The sequence below is a fragment of the Petaurus breviceps genome, unplaced genomic scaffold (genome assembly GCF_028583685.1).
Source record: "Petaurus breviceps papuanus isolate PSGF00001 unplaced genomic scaffold, PetGlider_PUasm1.0 174, whole genome shotgun sequence".
Lineage (NCBI taxonomy): Eukaryota > Metazoa > Chordata > Mammalia > Diprotodontia > Petauridae > Petaurus > Petaurus breviceps.
In genome coordinates this window covers 40,609,609-40,625,345 of record NW_027185761.1, presented here as the reverse complement: position 1 = coordinate 40,625,345, position 15,737 = coordinate 40,609,609, and the positions used below count along the sequence as shown (strand labels likewise).

General features: G+C 41.9%; 1 long non-coding RNA gene across 2 annotated transcripts in view; it reads right to left on the bottom strand.

The window, feature by feature from the left end:
* LOC138158434 (uncharacterized) overlaps positions 1 to 14,622 on the bottom strand; it is a 94,285-nt gene extending 79,663 nt beyond the window's left edge. Inside the window, exons 1-4 of one of the 2 annotated variants that reach the window (XR_011167642.1) lie at positions 14,242 to 14,622; positions 13,714 to 13,789; positions 8,805 to 8,943; positions 4,073 to 4,482 (exon numbers count right to left, since the gene is read on the bottom strand). This is a non-coding gene — a long non-coding RNA (uncharacterized lncRNA). Of the gene's footprint in view, positions 1 to 4,072; positions 4,483 to 8,804; positions 8,944 to 13,713; positions 13,790 to 14,241 lie in introns of those variants that run through there. The other variant, XR_011167641.1, reaches the window with a different exon arrangement.
* Positions 14,623 to 15,737: the final 1,115 nt, after the last annotated feature.

Sequence of the window (15,737 nt, the reverse complement as noted above, 5' to 3'; positions counted from 1 at the left end):
TATCTATCTATCTATCTATCTATCTATCTATCTATCTATCTATCTATTTAAAGCAATTGGGGTTAAGTAACTTGCCCAAGGTTACACGGCCAGTTATTTTGTGTGGGTGTTAAGTATCTGAGGCTGGAACTGATTCCAGGTCCTCCCTACTCCGGGGCCAGCACTCTTACTCACTGCCCTCACCTAGCCACCCCCTGATATGCATTTATTAAGCACCTATTTGCAATCCCATTTGTTCCCTTTGATTGCCCTCATCAAGGAGGCCCTCAAGAAGTCATTCTCATAAAAATGCATATAGATGAGAAAAGAAGATACAAATTAGTCATTGTGAATGTCTTCCTGGTTTCCTTTGGGGAGAGTAATAAGGTCTAATCATTTTTTCATGCTGTTAATATCTTCATCTGCTTCCTATACCTTAAGAACTGATCCCTCAGTACCCTTGCCCTTGTGTCACCTACAGCACAGACCTCTTGGGAGTACCTTTGGCCAAGTCCAGCTGCTTTTCCCATCTTTGTTCTCTTCAAGGTAATTTCTACTTTGAAGAACTGAAAATGTATCACACAGGGGACATTGAAAAAGGACACGGTATGTGTGAACACATAGATGTAAGAGGGGATATTACAGTATCTTGTTTTGCTCCTACAAAAGTTATTGGGAGATAGTCAATAGCTGGGGGAAGCCCACTTATCTTATTTTACTAAGACAATGGCCATCCTGGTGCCAGGGGCAACTAGAAAGTTGGGGGTGTTACAAACAGCTGGGACCCTAGAGGTTACACCTGGTCATAAGTGTCCTCACTACCACGCCTACATAATCTGCATAAAGAGGGAATGCAGGGAAATAAAGTGAGGAATTTGAACTAACCCTAACTCTAACAGGAAGGACAGAACTGTGTATTCTCACTATTTCTTCTGCACCAGTGTGGGTGTTCCTAGTGAGCACCACACCTGCTTCCTTGCAGGAAACTTAATAAACACCTTCCTCTGCCCACTCTGTTTCTGAGTTCTTTCAGTGAAAAGGGCTTTACCCTGTTAAGGGGCATATCATGTGGATCCTCCTAAGGGCACACTACCAGGGAAGCAATGGACAGAGGAAGCTTCCTGACTAACTCCCTGACCCTGCCTGGGAAGTCCTGTGATTCCCCACAAGCATGTTTCTCACATAGAGAATAAGAAAAAACAGAAGGTAACTAAAAGAATCAAACCAAAAAGAAGACAGATTGGTCACATGGGGGAAATGGAGAGAGAGCTGGTGAAGAATTTGTGGGCTCTCTTGGGATCTTCATGATGTCAAGAGAAAGCAACAAAGGTTTGGCCCCGCTATGGCATACTGAGGGGACAAGGGCTGCAAAGAATGGGACAATGTGCAACTTGAGAGAGAATATTCTCTTGATGACATCACAGATTCATTGTGTATTTGAGTATATACAAGTTGCTAGTGTATGCTGTTCCCTATACCCAGAGTTCCCTCCACCTATCTCCATCTCTTGAAAATCTATTCATCCTTTAAAGCTAGCTCAAAAGTCATGTCCTACATGAAGCTTTGCCTGTCCATCAAACACTAGTCCCCATCACCCAGGCTTTCTGAGAACTCACATAGTACTTATATGTTTATCAAGACTTACTTTGTATTGGCTATTTTGGGAAGGTATCCTATGGTCTTTCTAGACTGTGAGCTCCATGAGGGCAAGGTCTGTCTTATTTAATCTTTATACACTTTACCAGCAAAGTGGGGTGCTGAAACCAGTTAGGATTAATTGTTAAATTTTCACTGTGAGTGCTTATACCTCAGAGATTGGCAAACTCTACAAATCAGGGACTGATTTATTGTTTTGCTGATTTTCTAGCCTTCAGAAAGTGATAGAGAAAATGTTCATGTAGATTAAACTGAAAAGTGTGTCTAAATGCATCCCCCCCCCAACCAGAGAGCCCATTGTTAAACATTTACCAGCACACACATACTAGAACAAAGCATGCCCAAATATTGATTTTGGAATTGAAAAGAGAGTGTTTGAACTGAGCTGGTCCCAAAAAGAATGAAGAGAAAAGTGCCTGGGCAAATTCTTTAAGATCATAATAATAGAGGAGCTGTTCATCTTTAGGGACTGAAGGAATTTCTGCTCCAGGAATATTCTTTGCCAATGAACTCACCACTCTGGTCCAACAAAAATGGGCCGTGCACTGGACCAAGCACTATAGTTACAGAGGTAGATAATATGGTAGAATCTAATCACCTTCTTTGTACCACCAGTGCCTAGCACACAGTAGGCACTGCCATTTTCCCCACATTGTGACTTTCCCCATGCTGATTTTGATATATCGCAGGTCGACATAAGAAATTAAATCGGAATTTTGGAGGGCAGGCGGGGGAGAAGGAGTTTTGTGGAAGCTGAAGATGACACAGGAAGGCCAGCACATGACACAGAGTCTATACTTAAGCCAAATTTTAAGTACTGTAAATACTCCATAAAAGAAAAAGAAAAAATTCTGAATTCTCTGATACAAAGGGAAAGCCAAAAATATTGGGGGGAAGGGGGAAATAACTGTAAAATCCTCATTGATTCATTGATTACTATGACAAAGACCCTACTCTCAAGAATGGAAGGGATCCATTTAATTGTAAGCTACTCCATTAGATTGTAAACTCTTTGAGACTGGGACTGTCTTTGGGCTGCTTTTGTATCCTCAATAATTAGCAGACTACCTAGCACCTATTAGGCACTTAATAAATTGATTCATTGTTTGTTTGTTGGAGAAAGAATTCAGCACTCAGAGCAGAGATCCCTTCAGGACACTTTCTGTAGGTCTTTGGAGGAAAAAGTCCCTGATTCAATGTTGATAGTGCAGAGTTACGTTATGAGAGGTTCCTGAAGGTGGTTTCCAAATCCAAAGGACTAGAGTCTCTCAGACAAGCATCTGCCTTTCTGGGGTCCCTCTGGTCCCACCATATTTGTTGTTTTTATCCTCTTATATTAATAGCTTTTAGGGACAGACTTGATTTGGATGCTTTGTTAGTTCCCATGTAAGTTCAATGTTGGGATGAAATGACTTCTAGGTCATTGAAAAGATAACAAAAAGAGGTTTACTTAGCCCAAGTATAGCAAGGATAGACGAGCATACTGCAGGCACTTAATAAGGTACTTAGCTTCTATAAATGTGACCCCCCCCCCAATCTGCACATGAAGACATGACTGTGCAGCAGAACAGAGTGTGGTGACTCCTCTTTGTTTGCAGACGCTCACCCAAGTGGAGATGGGTGGAGGAGCCTTTAGGTGACCAGAAAACTACATCAAGGAATGTACAGCTTGAACCTTGGAATCACCCTACCCCTGGGCCAATCAGGTGCTGGCTTTGTTTCCTTTTCTTAACCCACATTTGTAATGGAGGGGATGGGGAGGGGGGAACACTGGTAGAGGCTGGTCCAATCTCAGCAGCAAAATCTCAAGGAAAACAAAGAAGAGGGTTGTATGCATGTGTCAGGGATAGCAAACAAGGAAGGCGGACAAGTGATCTCAAGAGCAAAGAAGTCCAAATGGATGAGCCCGAATGGAAAGAGGCCCTAGAGGAGATAGACTGATAACTGAGGTCCCTGAGTCTTCTGAGAGAAGAAAGTGGGGCATGGGCTATATTGTTCATGGGAAGAGTGTTTCCCAAATGAATATTTTATGGGTAACACAGAATAAAAGCATTTTAGAGATGGAGAGCATCTGGAATGGATGCTGTGTTAATTTTACATTTCTTTTGAAGAGAGGAAAAGGAAGCGATCAGTTCTTTTATGAAAAATCCAGAAAAGTTTCATGGAACAGGTAAATCTTCAGGAGAGCTGACAAGGCAATCTAAAAAAGAAAACACATGATATTTGGAGAAGAAAATTCTAATGTTTTCTAAAGTCTCTCAATCCTGGGGGAAAAAAATGTTTTTTTTATGGTCAAAATAGTATATGGTGCCTCCTGCTAGCGATTATCCCAGGTTTAAGACACATTGTTGATCAGCACATGCTCAAAGCATAAATGTGTGTCTCCGTGGATGTGTTTACCTTTAAAAGTCAGAGGGCAAGGTTATTTCAAAGTAAAGACTTTTAATGAAATTGCATCGTAAAAAAAAAAGTAGTAATAAAGCACATCCCTCACTAACCAGGGATTTTGTCTCTCACACAAATATACATCCCTTCAGTGGGAAGAGAGAACACATGTTTGCTAGGGCAAATGCAGGAAGGGCAATTAATCCTTCTGACTCTGCCAGGCTGCCAATGTCATCCAATGAAGACATCTCGCTGCTTCTGAAGAAGCTGTTTGCCTCCTGGTTTCTGCTGGACAATCAATCATCAAGCAAGCGTTAAGCACCAACTCTCTTGGCCAAATGGTGTTCCAATGGATATGTGGTCTTTGAAAGGCAAACGTCGGGAAATCTGGCTCCTCGATATGTCCTTATTTCCAAGGTCTGTTCTCTCTCAGTCTTCCTGGAGTCTTTCCCTGAAGAGAATCTGGAACCACTTGGGAGCCAGCTCTGCCCAATACACAGGCACACAGTGTAGAAGCATCATTCTCTCAGGCCAGGGGAGGAGAATCGTATGCAAATGATCCAGGCTTAAAGCCAGGGTTATCCGAGCATAATGCTTTCTCTCACCCTTCCCTTCTGTACCATAAATAGCTGCAGCTCTCAGGCTCTCCTCTCAGACCCAACTGTTTAACTGTCTCTTTGGTTTCACATTCCCCTTCAGACTCTGCAGATTGCTTATGTAACTAAGGGATAAGGTTGAACCTTGGCCTTTGGAGGCCACGTGCTCAGGCTCCATCATCCGTGCTACACTTCAGTTGATACTTTCCACATTGGGCAGCAAACATTAATACACACCTGTTGAATTCTTATCTGAGCAGAAAGCTAACCCCATTCATGTCCATGCCCTTATATTACTCTTTTTAGGTAACACAAGGCCAAATGGTTTGTACAGTAAAGGCCATCCTCCTACAGACAAAGAGAGATAGGATACAAACCCTGCTCTCCTTTTTTTCCCTCTAAGACTGGATCTCTCTCTCACCTAGGATCAAAGTAGAAGGGCCGCTCATGGGTTCAATCCTACCCTTATCTAGAAATGGGAGCTTTGACCTGCTCCATTTCTGATCCAGGACAGGTAGGTGGCACTGGACCCAGAATCAGGAAGACCTGAGTTCAAATTTGGTCTCAGACACTTACTGTGTGACCCTGATCAAGTCACTTTCCCCTATTTGCCTCAGCTTCCACATCTGGAAAATGAGCTGGAGAAGGAAATGGCAAGACACTCTAGTATCTTTGCCAAGAAAACCCCAAATGGGGTCACAAAGAATCCAACACGACTGAAACAATGGAACAACAAAAATTTCTGACCTATTTGTCCCTTCATAAACAACCTGGTGCTTTCATTCTCAGGAGCTCCCCACATCAATGCCAAATTTAGTCCACTGTGGCTCAGAGCTTGGGAGCTCAAAAGCTCCAACAGCCTTAGTCTCTCAGGCACTAGGAACTACAGGTGTGCCCCACACCAGCAACAAAATCTCTTATCAAGGAATTTCCAGTTTAACAGGGTGGAATAAGATATACCAAACAAACCATAACATAATAAAAGTCAAAGAATATGCTAAGCAAAGTGCCATGAGAAATAGGAGTAATTGATGACGTCTCTCCTGATTCTAGGTTCTCTGGGGCCAAGGTCTGTCTTTGTTCAATCGATCCCTAGTACCTAGGAAAGTGCCTTCCCTGTAGTAATTGTCACTTAGCTATGCTTAAATAGAGTAGAAGGAGATATGATTTTTAGTCAAGAGAAGAGGAAGAGAAGGATCAGGGAGTGATCATTTTAAACTTGCTTCTAGCTCTAGGACAGAGATTTTTGACTTTTTTCCCCCCATAATTCCAAAGCATTTTCTTGAGAAGGAGTCCTTCTGCCTCTGGTCCCCTTCTCAGAATGTTCCTAAATGGATAAAAATAAAATTCATAGGATTTCGAAGGAAACAATTGTGTTGCAATTCAGATATACATACACACACATGTGTGTGTGCCTTTTTTTAAGTTTATAGACAGACCCTGGGTGAGGAACCCCTGCTTAGATCACTTAAGTCAGTGGTCCTATTCTGCTGCTGCTACACACTGGGATTTCCAAGTCTTTGCCTGTTTGTTCTGAGCACAGGCAGGGTCCACTTCTTGACTAGATCTGCAGGCTGGCTCTTGATCTGTCTAGATCTATGATCTCTCCCTTCTCATCTCTATCTCTTGGCTTCCCTGCCTTCCTTCAAGTCCCAAAGAAAATCCCACCTTCTACAGGAAGTCTTTCCCAATCACTCTTCATTCTAATGCCTTTCCTCCCTGAATTATTTTCTGTTTAACCTATATGTGACTTGTTTGTTCATATTTGTTTGCTTATAGTCTTTAGATTATTAGTTCTTTGAGAGAAGGGACTGTTTTTGTCTTTTTTGAGTCTCTAGTACTAAGCACAGTGCCTGACACTCTTTATAAATTATTATTATATTATTATGTCATGTTATTATTTTTATTTACTTACTTATATTTTATATTTATTAACTGACTGCCTATTTTTCTTAGCTCTCAGTCCTAACAGGCCCCTCTCCTATCACTCTCTCCCAGTCCCCCCTCCACCCTACCCCAAAGGCCTTCCTGTCCTTGTCCAAATCTCTGCCTAACTATTGATACAATCACCAAACCCTGAGCAGCTCTGCCTCACTTAGGTCCAATTCACACACAAGTCAAGATATCATCCTCATGATCCTTTTTGCGAATGAAGGGCAAACCATGAAACAACGTCATGGCACCAAGGCTCTTTTTCCTAGGCTCACCATTAGACAAAGAAGGTAGAGGAACTGAGTTGTTCCACCAAGGACCCTCAGTCTAGCAGGCCTAGCAGTCATCCAGCCCTGACATTGTTCTTTCTTCAGCTATGTTTCACAGTTTCATTCAAAGCAAACTCAATGAAAGTGTATTCCTTACTTTAGCCTGGGACCAGATAGTAATGTATAGGATGAAGGATTCAATCTACATTTGTTTTGTCTACAGTTGTGGGTGATTTATTTGCTTTTTCCCCTGGAAGGAATAATAGCATGAATAGGTAATATTTATGTAAAACTTTAAGATTTGCAAAAAATAATTTTTTTAATAGATTCATTTGATCCTCAAAACACATCATTGAGATAGATACTATTCATATCCCCATTTTGCTCTTGTGGAAACTGTAGCTTAGATGGGTCAATGGGTTACATAACTAATAAGTGTTTAAAATAGGATTTGAACTCAGGTCTCTTTGGCTCCAATCACTACATGCTAACCAGGAGGCCAAACTGCTTCTTGGGGAACAATAGTACTTGGGTAATAAAGGGGGGAGGGAAGTATCTACACTTGGCAAGTCTCAAACACTTTATATCTTTCCACCAACATTTATTAAATGCCCACTGTATGCCAAGCACTCTGCTACACTGGGGACACAAGACCAAATAATATTTCATCTCCCAAAGTGGAGAATAGGAATGGAGATGCCCAGATAAAGGGAGCAGTGAGACTAAGGGTTTTCTGGATTCAGAGGCAGGCACTATAGGGAAACTGTGATCAGAAACATTGACCATCCTTAATAAATGCTCTCTCTCTCTATTTTGGATTCTCTTTATTTACCTATTTTCATCCATCTTTCTATCTATCATACATCTATCCATCTATCATCTATTCATCCACTTATCTTTCTATTATGCATCTACCCATCCATTTATCTATTTCTCTATGTCTCTGAGTCAGAACTGTACAAATCCACTAGATTAGATTAGATTTGAGATCAGAATAATCAAGTCTCTATGGCTTCTGCACCTCCTTAAAAGCTGAGCAATCAGATTCCCAACGGAAAGTACCGGTGTCTTTCAAGATGACCCAAGCCATAGCAGATGCCATGGGCAAGCTGAGCCTGGGGAGCACTGGCATTCCCTGCCCCTTGACCAAGGGCAGCCCTCCCTCAAGGAGAACAAGATGGTTTAGAACATGTCCAAGCAGACCATGGTTCAGAACATGTCCAAGCAGACCATCTGCTTGGAAGGGGTCAGAATGGCCCTTCCCTCCAGCAATGGGAACTTGCATTTTCTCAAGTAAGTGCCACTTCTGCCAAGGCTGGTGGTAAAGACTCTCTTTCTCACAGATTTTCTTGGGTGTGCATCTTTTGGGGCTGAATAAGTAATCAGAGATTCAGGGCTCAGATGCCCTTTGTTGTTTCTCAGCCATTTCTCAGTCATATCAGAGTCTACGTGTCCCCATTTGGGGGTTTCTTGGTAAAGATCCTGGAGTGGTTTCCCATTTCCTTCTCCAGCTACTACATGTCTAACCATGGGCAAATAGCTTCACCTTTCTAGAGTCTTGGCTTCCTCATTTGTCAAAGGGTAAACAAGTCCTTTGATTCCTTCCAACTCTCAAGCCTATGATTCTAGAAGGACTTCATGAAGGAGGTGGTCCCTGACTTGGACAAATGCAGTCTAATGCAGTAGACAGAACAGTACACTCAGATTGAAAAGGACCAGTGTTTGATTTCAGGGCTGTACCCATGAGCTTTGAATCATCCTTGATTGTTAAATCTTCAGTGTGAACATTGATACCTGGGAAATCTTAAACACTACAAATCAGGGCTTGATTGATTGTTGAGTTGACTGTCTAGACTTAAGAAAGTGATGAAGAAAATGTGAACATAGATTAACCCTAAAAGTTTGTAGGATATAGTTTCTCCCTAGAGAAGCAATTGTTACACCTTTACCAGTATACCCCCATTTGAATCCCCTTTCTGCTTCTTACCTATTGTCTATAGCACACCTGGGTGGTCCCATGTATAGAGTTCTGGGCCTGGAGTCAGGAAGACCTAGGTTCAAATCTGGCCTCAGACACTTACTAGCTTGTGTGACCCTGGGTAAGTCACTTCACTCAGTTTCCTCATCTGTAAAAAGAATTGGAAAAGGAAATGTCAAATCACTCCAATATCTCTGCCAACAAAACCTCAAAAGGTTCCACAAAGAGTGAGACACAACTGAAAATAACTAAACAACAAAATCTGCTATTTACTAGCTGTGTGACTCTTGATAATTCACTTAACTTCTCTCACCCTCAGTTTCACCATCTGCAAAATGAGAATTAAAATAACTTACCTTGAAGAATTTGAGGATCAAGAGATATCTGTAAAATGCTTTGTAGCTCTTAGAGGGCTATATACACATTAGCTATTAGCAGCAAGCTTCTGTGGTTTTTGTACAGATCAAATGAGATGATTTATATGAAGTCCTGTGTAAACTTCAAAGTGCTATATGCAGGTCAGTCATTCTTACTACAACTACATGTATCCTGCCATGTTCTTTCTGTATGTAACCAATTCTTCCTCATCATGGATCCAAGATGTTTCTTTTCCTTTCCTAAATAGTACTTGTCTCAATTCAATGCCTTTCTGCTTTTTTCATCCCTCTACTTTTTCCTGTTCATATCTGTGGTAATGAACCCAAATTGTTAGTGAAATGAGGATCTTAGGCTAACCCCAATGACCACATGTTCACAATAATAGTAGTAATGCCTTCCAGTTGGATGGGTCTTTTGAACTTTTCAAAGTTCTTTTATTCCCTGCCCCCTTACCACTGGCATAAAGAATTCCCACTGTGGAAACTCTTTCCCACTGATTCCCTTCAGCAACTGATGAAATATAGTCTTAAAGTTTCCTGGGGCACTGATAAGTTAAGTGATGTGTTAGTATGATATGTACCAGAGGTGGGACTTGAACTCCTGTCTTCCTGACTCTAAAAGCCCACTCCTCATCCACTATAGCATACTGCCTCTCATAAGTCCGCATCATTCTTGCCTTATTTTATGCTTTCCATAGCATGATGAGGTAGGTCAACAGAAGATTCCTACTTGATGTAGAAATGGAGAACCAGAGAACAGCTTGCTTAAGGTAATGCATCTAATTAGTGGCATGACCAGAACTAAGGTGAGAAGATGACCCATCCCTTATTAAAGTTTTGTGCTTTTTTTGGAGAGGCCCATCTGTAGCACATTGTGAAATCCTTGGGGACTCACAACCCAACCCAGAACATTTTACTTCCCATCTACTTTACCATAGACCCCACCTCCTTCCCCTGAAACACACATACCATGAACCATAGTCAAATCAACTCTGCCATTGTCCATGGAGGGGGCATCTCTACTCCCTTATGGACCTTCTTACCATCCCCATAACTTTCTTAACCAAAGTGCCCCTTCCTGGTGACTACTTCCCTTTTTGTGTGGTCTTCCCCATTATAATATAAGCTTCTTGAGGGCAGGGATTTCTTTGTTTAGGTACAGAACCTCAGTTTTCTTATCTGTACAATGAGACAATAAAACTTAGACTACCTACCTCACAGGATGGTAATGAAGAAAGTACTTTGAAATCTGTAAAGTGCTCTGTGAAAGTAAGCGTGCCTGTTGCACTGTGTTCAGATCTTGCCTTTGTCAAATACTAACTTGATGATCCTGGGCAAGTCACTTAAACTCTCAAGGTGTCAAGAAATTCTTTAAGACTATAATTTACAGAGATTTGCTGATATTCATCTATGAGACTTGCATAGGTTCCCAAAGTGGGTGATACCACACTCTGGGGAGTACTGGAACGATGGGGAAGTGGGGGGGGGCAGTAGTAGCCTCAGGTATAATTGGGGGGTGTTGAATAAAAATAAGGGTGTGGTGGAAGCATAAGGAAAGAAAAGAATAAAATTTTGAAAAACTGTTCATATGTTTCATCTGTTGTGTAACAGAGTTATAGTCATAGTGATTACATTATTTTGCAAATAAACACACAAAATCCAACTTATAACAAATGAGTGGTCAAGTACACCAACAGGTCTTAACAAGCAAGTGTTGGCAGGCAAGCCTATCTTGCTTTGTAGGCAAGTCCAGAATACATCAGCAGGAAAATGTACATGTAATGTACATGCATGACACAATATTGCATCATCAAAATTTCAATGTAGGAGAACCCCCACAAATTTATAATAAACAATTAAATTTAAGATGCATCATTAAATATATAGTTTGTATTTTTTGAAATAATGCAAATTTTGAAAATATTATAGGGTTAAAGAAAAAGTAGACTTCCAGGAGGGCTCTTAGTAATTTTTTTTTAAGGGAGTGGTAAGACAAATAAGTTTGGGAACCTCTATATTAAAGAAAGGTCCTGGTAATGAAGAAATCATGGGGCTCACACTCCCTTCCCCCAAATTCTAGAGCTCCTCTAATACATTATTTAACTTAGTTAAAGAAAAACATGTGCATAAGTTACATGCAGCCACAGTCAGGTCACTGAAACTTGCTGAATCTCAGCTTCTTTCTCTCTAAAATGGGAATAATAATATTTCCCAGGGCTGTTGCTAGGATTCAAGGAGATGGTAGACATCAAGTGATTTATAAAACTTAAAACCTTCTCTACACATCAGTTATCATGATTCCTTATTTTTAAAATTAGAAATAAATTACACCCCCACCCCCACCCCCAAAGGAATAGAGTACAATGTAGAGAACACTAGATTAGGACCCAATTAGCCAGGTCCTAGGCTCAGCTGAGCCATTTCTTGATTCTGAAGCTTTGGGTAAATCACTTAACCTTTCCAACTCTGAGTTTCCTCATCTGTATAAGGTGTATGAGCCCTACCTACCTTGCAGGATGGTTGGGAGGCTTTCAGGGCCTGATGGTTGTGAGAATGCTTTGTCAATGAGGCAACACCCAGGGAAATGGCTCACCTCAAAGGAAGGCAGAGAGGGGCTGTTTAGTTGTTTTTCAGTCATGTGACCCCTTTTGAGGTTTTCTTGTCAAAGATACTGGAATGGATTGCTATTTCCTTCTCTGGCTCATTTTACAGGTGAGGAAAGTCGCATTTGAGGCCAGATATAAATTCAGGTCTTTCTGTCTTCAGACCTAGGGTGGTATAGAGGGAGGAATATTGCTTCTGTTGTCAAGGGACTTGGATTTAAATCCTCCCTCTGCCCTTCACTACCTGTATAACATAAGGCACATCCCTCTTTGCACCTCTCTATTCTCCTATATAAGATGAAGGATGGTCTGGAAGGTCCTTTCAGCTCTAAACCTGTGAGTTGGTGTAGCTGCTTCTGGTTACCCTTTCTAAAAGCTGGGGAACACCCAATGGTCCTGGAATTCTCAGTCTCTCTCTTTCTGGGCTCTGGTGGATCCCTGCCCCTCTCCCCCACAATCTTGCCCCACTTACAATGTCTTCCGTTGAATAGCTATTTTTACCCCTGCACTAAAAAATACAGTCTCATGTTACTCAGTTAACTTGGCATGGCTTTAAACCACTAAGCAGCCTCATCTACCCCATCCCAGGCCTGGCCTTGGAGAGCCTATCCTTCCTATCTAGCTGACCTTCAACTGACCACGCTGAGGACATCCCCTCCAGCATCCTCCGGCCCTGGAGGCAGTGGGTGCTATTCTGTCTGGGACTTAGCGAGGCGTTGCTCTCCTCCAGGACACCCAAGTCACCCTCTGGCCTGGTCAGAGTAGGCCCCTGTCTCCATCCTAAGCAACAGCTAGGGCTAGGCCACTGGGGCTTTGCCCCTTTCCCCAGAGATAGGAGAGGAACGCAGAACTCCTTGTCACTGATGAAGTTGAGACCATGAGACCATGAGACCATGAAGCACCAAGGGAGTTTTGTAGAGTTTTATCTGTTTTATGCATAGGTGCCCAAGACCTGCTCAAGTGCCCATTTCATTTGTCTTACTGAGTACTGAAATCCTGAAGAGCTGAGTTCTTGACTGGACTTCATATGTGTATAAACACACACACACACACACACACATACTTTTATATATGTTAAGTTGTTTCAGTCCTGTCTGACTCTCTATGACCACATTTGGGGTTTTCTTTGCAAAGATACTGAAATGGTTTGTTATTTCCTTCTCCAACTCATTTTACAGATGGGGAAACTGAGGCAAACAGGGTGAAGTGACTTTACTGGGGTCAAACAGCCAGTAAGTGTCTGAGGCCAGATTTGAACTCTGGTCTTCCTAACTCTAGGCCAGGCACTCTATCCACTGGGCCACCTAGCTGCCCCATTTCTCTGTCTCTATCTCTTATACAGTTATCTGTTCCACATTGTGACTTTCCCCATTGCAATTTCGATATATTGCAGGTCGGCATAAGAAATTAAACGGGAATTTGGGGGGAGTTTTGCGGAAGCTGCAGATGACACACTAAGGTCAACAGATGACACAAAGTCTATGACCAAATACTTAACTCCAATTTTACAATAAGGTACTGTAAACATCCCATAAAAGGAAAAGAAAAAATTCAGACTTCTTGGGTATGAAGTGCCAAAAAATTTTGCACAAATTTTCCAGATCACAGGAGCACCGTATCCCCGACCCCAGCAATGTGGAAGGCATAACCATGTCTGTATATATATTTCTATATAGACACACATATATTTATATATGCATATATGAATATACTTATTTATACATGCATATATGTATTGATATCTATATAGGTATATCTGTATCTCTCTCCATATATATATATATAGTGGCATGTCTGGGATCATTCAGAACAAGGAGTTAAGACAGCACGTGTTCCCATTGCGTCCTTTGTTTTGGTATCAGTGAATTATAACAGAAGGAGGGTGATAATGGTGCCCTGGATCCACAGTCACCCTCAGAACCTGGCCATGGTACTTACCCTCTCAATCCCCCAAGCAGCTTGCTAAAATGAAGTTTCAGGGCAGATTGGAACTTTTATCCAAAAAGGTGTGTCCCTGTGACAACAAAATCATAGGTCTGCTTTAAAAAAATTAAAATCAAAAAGGCCCAATGACTGGAAGTTGCTTCTCTCTCTTGTTTAAATCTAGAAATGGAAATTATAGCTGTTTTTCCCCTGGGCTCTACACCCAAAAATTCCTGACTGGTCTTTCCCTGACTAATGGTTATTAAACACTTTACTCTAACTAGGGCTGGGCTAATGTGACTTTGCCCCCAGGGTGCTGACAGCCCAGTGCTCCTTTGGTGAGTAGAAACAGCCGAGCACAGCATCTTGCTTGCAAGAATAATTCATTAAAATAGGAAACTCCCTGATGGCCCCACCCTGAACCCTCCCTCCACATACCAGTCCCAGAATAGTCACCCTGGGCCCTCGGATATTCTTGTCTGCCCAACAAGGGGATGTCTTCTAGTCTCTTCTCACAGTGTCTTCGGTTCTGGTGGTCCTTACCTTTGCCAGCCTTCTCCCCTCCACTAGATTTGTCTCAAGAAGTTGATGGAGGGAGCCTTTTGCGGTTCTTGCCCTGGATTCCAGAATCCCTAGTTAACATCAGAAACTAATATGATTTTATCAGTGGAAATATCATTAAAAAGACCAGGCATTATTATCTGTTTTGTTCCAAGTAGAAAGAAAGGACCCCAGCAAGGACAATGGTAAGGTTGGTCTTCAATTCTTCAGCCTGGCTCAGCCCCTAGTCTCTACCAGGTTACTCTGAAGGAAATCACCTAGTTCACCAACTCTCAACCCCTCTCGACCTCATGAAGAGATCATCTGTCCATTAAATCCACAGCTGCAAGAAACACAACTCTGTCTCTCTGGCAACACTGTCGTAAGGCTGATCTTGAGGCAGCATGTGGGAGCCTGATGGTAAATGTTTAACTACTGACTCTGGAGAGGGGAAATAGACTCACTTGTTTAATTTACATGATTAACATTTCCTCTATCACCTGAAGTCTAGATAATCAACAAAACAAGAAATTAAAGCCCTGATTAGTAGTATTGACTGATTTCTGAAGTATATTTATTATATATATTATATTGATCAACCCTGAAAATTTAAGAGTCAGCTTGCCATGATGAGCTGCTTTCATGGTCTTGTCATTTCAGCAGGAATGGTTCTACACACTATTTCCTATTCTAGCACACATGACTCAAGTGGCCACAGCGGAATCTGGGTGACCTGGGGTGACCTCAGATTTGCTTCACTGGTTCAAGCCTGAGGAGATGACCTAGTGCAAATTGAGACTGGTTTTACCTGCCACTCACCTCTCTCTCTCTCTCTCTCTCTCTCTCTCTCTCTCTCTCTCTCTCTCTCTCTCTCCTTCTCTCTCCTTCTCTCTCCCTGTCTCTCTGTCTCTCTGTCTCTCTCCTCCCCTCAAATCTCTTCACTAGCTTTCCATATTCAAAAGTCTCCTTGCTGTTCAATCACTGATGTGGCCTGGGTCATTTGCTAATGAATGCTTCTCATGAAGCGTTTGAGACCCCCAAAGCTTTCTGCCAGTCTCCTCCATTTTTCTACACAGCTTTTCCAATAAACAGATTGTATTATTATTTAGGGGGTACATCCTAGCTACCAAATTCCTTGCTTGAGGGGCAGCGTTTCTCCTCTGAAAATGATCTTAGCTTCCAAAAGCAAGTCCCTGACAGGTTTATAATCTGCTCACCATTTCCAGCTAATGCTGATCTTACAGGTGCTGCTTCCATCCCTGGTCCTGGCTTTGCTTCATTTTCAATAAGTCTTTTCTGTCTAGGACCATTTAAAATCTTGCCATCTCCTCATCCATACTGGGGAGTAGAGTTAACTCACTCCTAACCCTAACCCTATCTTTCTGAATAATAGAATATTCCACTGTGTAAAGTAATTTACAAAAACATACAATACTTTTGTCTTTTTCCACAGATATCTTAGGCCAAAGGTTCTTAACCGGTGTTAAGACTCCTTTGGC